This window comes from Petromyzon marinus, chromosome 79, assembly GCF_048934315.1.
Source record: "Petromyzon marinus isolate PM22_M1 ecotype Great Lakes invasive population chromosome 79, UKy_Petmar_22M1.pri1.0, whole genome shotgun sequence".
Classification (NCBI taxonomy): domain Eukaryota; kingdom Metazoa; phylum Chordata; class Hyperoartia; order Petromyzontiformes; family Petromyzontidae; genus Petromyzon; species Petromyzon marinus.
In genome coordinates, this window is record NC_133745.1 from 12,849,918 (window position 1) to 12,852,801 (window position 2,884).

Below are 2,884 nucleotides of genomic sequence, written 5' to 3' on the forward strand. Positions count from 1 at the left end.
ACCCCCTTCCTAATCCACGTCTCTGTCGAGCACGCCGCGTGCGTGTGACGTCAGCGCCTTTTAACCCTTGATCCCTTTCTCATGTATTCCTTTGCGTGTGATTGATGTGTGCGATGTTGAATGCGGAGATTGTGTGTCTGTGTGGTGCGAGTGTGTGAGGATGGCTCGGACATCCCCTACAAATGCATGTCACATTTTGTAAGTCAAACATATTTAAACATTTTCAACAAAGGACTGACGTGGGAAATCTCCAGTGACAAAGTACAATACATATTTATTTAATCAAAATCCACATTATTGAGGAACCTCACACTTTTAATTATTTGTTGCGCCTCCTAATTTCATCATAATGTTGAATGTGCCAAATATAGTACCGTATTCATTACAATGATACATTGATTCCAGGCAGCTTCACTCAATTTGCTTGAGGAAGCAGCATCGCTTCAGGACACCAAAGCAGCTCATCGCCACATGACCGTGACGCGGCATTCTGCAATGATACAATCCACGTCCCCAGCCATCGAGCCCAGTGCACGCTGCCGACCAATCAGCGCGCTCCCTTAGTGCAACGTCACGACTCCACTGACCAATGAGCGATCTCGGATCGCCGGGATCGTTGCGCGCCAACCGTTGCACCACTGCTTCCCACACTGACAAACAAAGACAAAGATCCCCCGTGTAGCCTCAACAGAATGTTGGGGTAGGTACTGTTAGCGAGCACCTATGAATACCGGCACGGTACAGTAGGGGTAGGTGGGTAGCACCACGCCCGACCCCCTTTGTCTCCCAGTAACGATGTGTAAAAAGTGTCGATATTTACAGAAAACACCACGTACTCATTTGAGGCTGAGTCGACCTATGCGAGGCCTAGCACCGATTAAATAATCGTCACAGGTGTTGACCGTGAGAATCGAACGCGGTCGCCGGGTTCATAGCGCAGCACGACACTCACTCACACACCTACCCAACCATCTCCCCACCATGTGACACACCACCCATCTAGGGTGCGTCTTACATTCTGGTGCCTGTGATGCCAGATTTGTATGAATGTGTGAGTGGAACGGTGGCCCAGTGGTTACACACCGCACCAGGTACTTACTTACTCAGTCTCTGAAGAACAGATGGTGATCATTCAAACTTCATATGCGCAAAAAGAGGTGACGTTACCACCACGCTTGTGCCAGGCTTCGTGCACTTCGAGGTCACGTGATTGGGCCAATTGTCTGCGTTTTATCCACGCGGCGCTCCGTGCGTTGTTGTGAGCGTCGCCTCTCTGCCCTCCATTGTTGCTGAAGAGCGAACGCCTCCAAGTTCCCAGTCGCCTCCTTCACGATCTTGACACCCCTGCTGGTAGCGGTTATCGTCAAGTCTCAGCTCCACATCCTCCTGTACCACATTGGCCCGGCTCTTCTCGAGGCTGTGCCGCGTTCGTTTAGCCCCCTTCTATCCGGCCAAACAGAAGCTGCTTGGGCAACGCAGCCTCGCCTGTCGGAGGAGCTCATCGATGGCACTGTAACCACAAACACAAAGGTCCCTCTGCATAGCCTTAACAGACTGTTCGGGGAAGTGTTACTAGCGAGCAGCTCTGAAGGCCGGAGCGGCGCACGAGGGTATGTTGTGGCCAGGACCACGCCTGGACACCTTTGTCTTCCTATTGGCGATGTTTACACACCGCACCAGGTACCCACTTGAGGCAGAGTCGACCTAGGGGACGCCCGGAATTGTTTCAGATAATCGTTACTGCGAGCCGAAAGTCTTTGTATGAGGTGGACTGGTGGCGCAGCGGATAGCAACACTGCACCATGAATCCAGTGACATGAGTTCAATATCCGGCCACCGCTAACTTCAGCGGGTGTCCTTATTCACCGACCGCCACAGATCATCATTCGCAGCTGCCATGTTCAATCCACTGTTGGATGATGGATTACCCAAGCTTTCACACGTAAAATACACACACACACACGTGTATGTATATATACATACACGTGTGTGTGTGTGCACACACATCGGCAACAACGCAACAACCCCCAACCCCCCCTCTGACCGACTCCGCCCCACCGCTCCCGAGGACCACGCGCGGTAGACCGGACTATTTGTCGGAGTAAACCGCCCCGCACGTTCGCGAGTGCGCACTGCCGAGAATCACTCCGCCCCGTGATCAGGCTCCGTGTGCCGTTCTCGACATTGTGGGTGCTGGCCTCGTGTCGCGAGGTAGCGACGCGTGGTGAAGTTAAAACCTCGCGCGGTGGATTACCAACTCGTTCACGTGGATTAGCGGTATTTCATTTTGATTCACACCTACACTTTTATACTCACTGAGAGTGGGGGGCACCCTGCAGGCTGCTTGTAGAGTGGGGGGCACCCTGCACGCTGCTTGTAGAGTGGGGGGCACACGCTTGGGTGTGTGGGCTGTGTGTGTAGAGTCGGGAGGACCCTACAGAATACGATGTCCTACAGTGGTTGACTTAAATTGTTGTCATCATCATCTTCATTACTATGGTTATGATTATTATGGCTATTATACAATGTATTTGGTGATACTGTATCTGTAGGCAGTCATAATTTACATTTGTAAGGCGCATTTCATCCATAGATCCCAATGTGTCATGTGTATGGAAAGCAGGAAATTAACAGAACCAGCTGAGTAAACGGCCAGAACTAAGGGGTAAAGGCCAGTTTAAAGAGGTGAGTTTTCAAGACACTTAAATATACCCAACGACTCTGATGATCTTTTTAGCAAAGGCAAAGCATTCCAAAGCTTTGGAGCTGCACGCTCACCCCTACATCATCCACGCTCTCCCCTACACCATCCACGCTCACCCCTACACCATCCACGCTCACCCCTACACCATCCACGCTCACCCCTGCAACATCCACGCTCACC

The 2,884-nt window shown here is 51.5% G+C and overlaps 1 long non-coding RNA gene across 1 annotated transcript; it reads right to left on the reverse strand.

Moving 5' to 3' along the window:
* Positions 1-256: 256 nt before the first annotated feature.
* LOC142907525 (uncharacterized) lies at positions 257-1,956 on the reverse strand. Its single transcript, XR_012931062.1, has 2 exons — positions 1,104-1,956; positions 257-650 (listed from the first exon to the last, which is right to left on the reverse strand). It is a non-coding gene; the product is annotated as an uncharacterized LOC142907525 (long non-coding RNA).
* Positions 1,957-2,884: the final 928 nt, after the last annotated feature.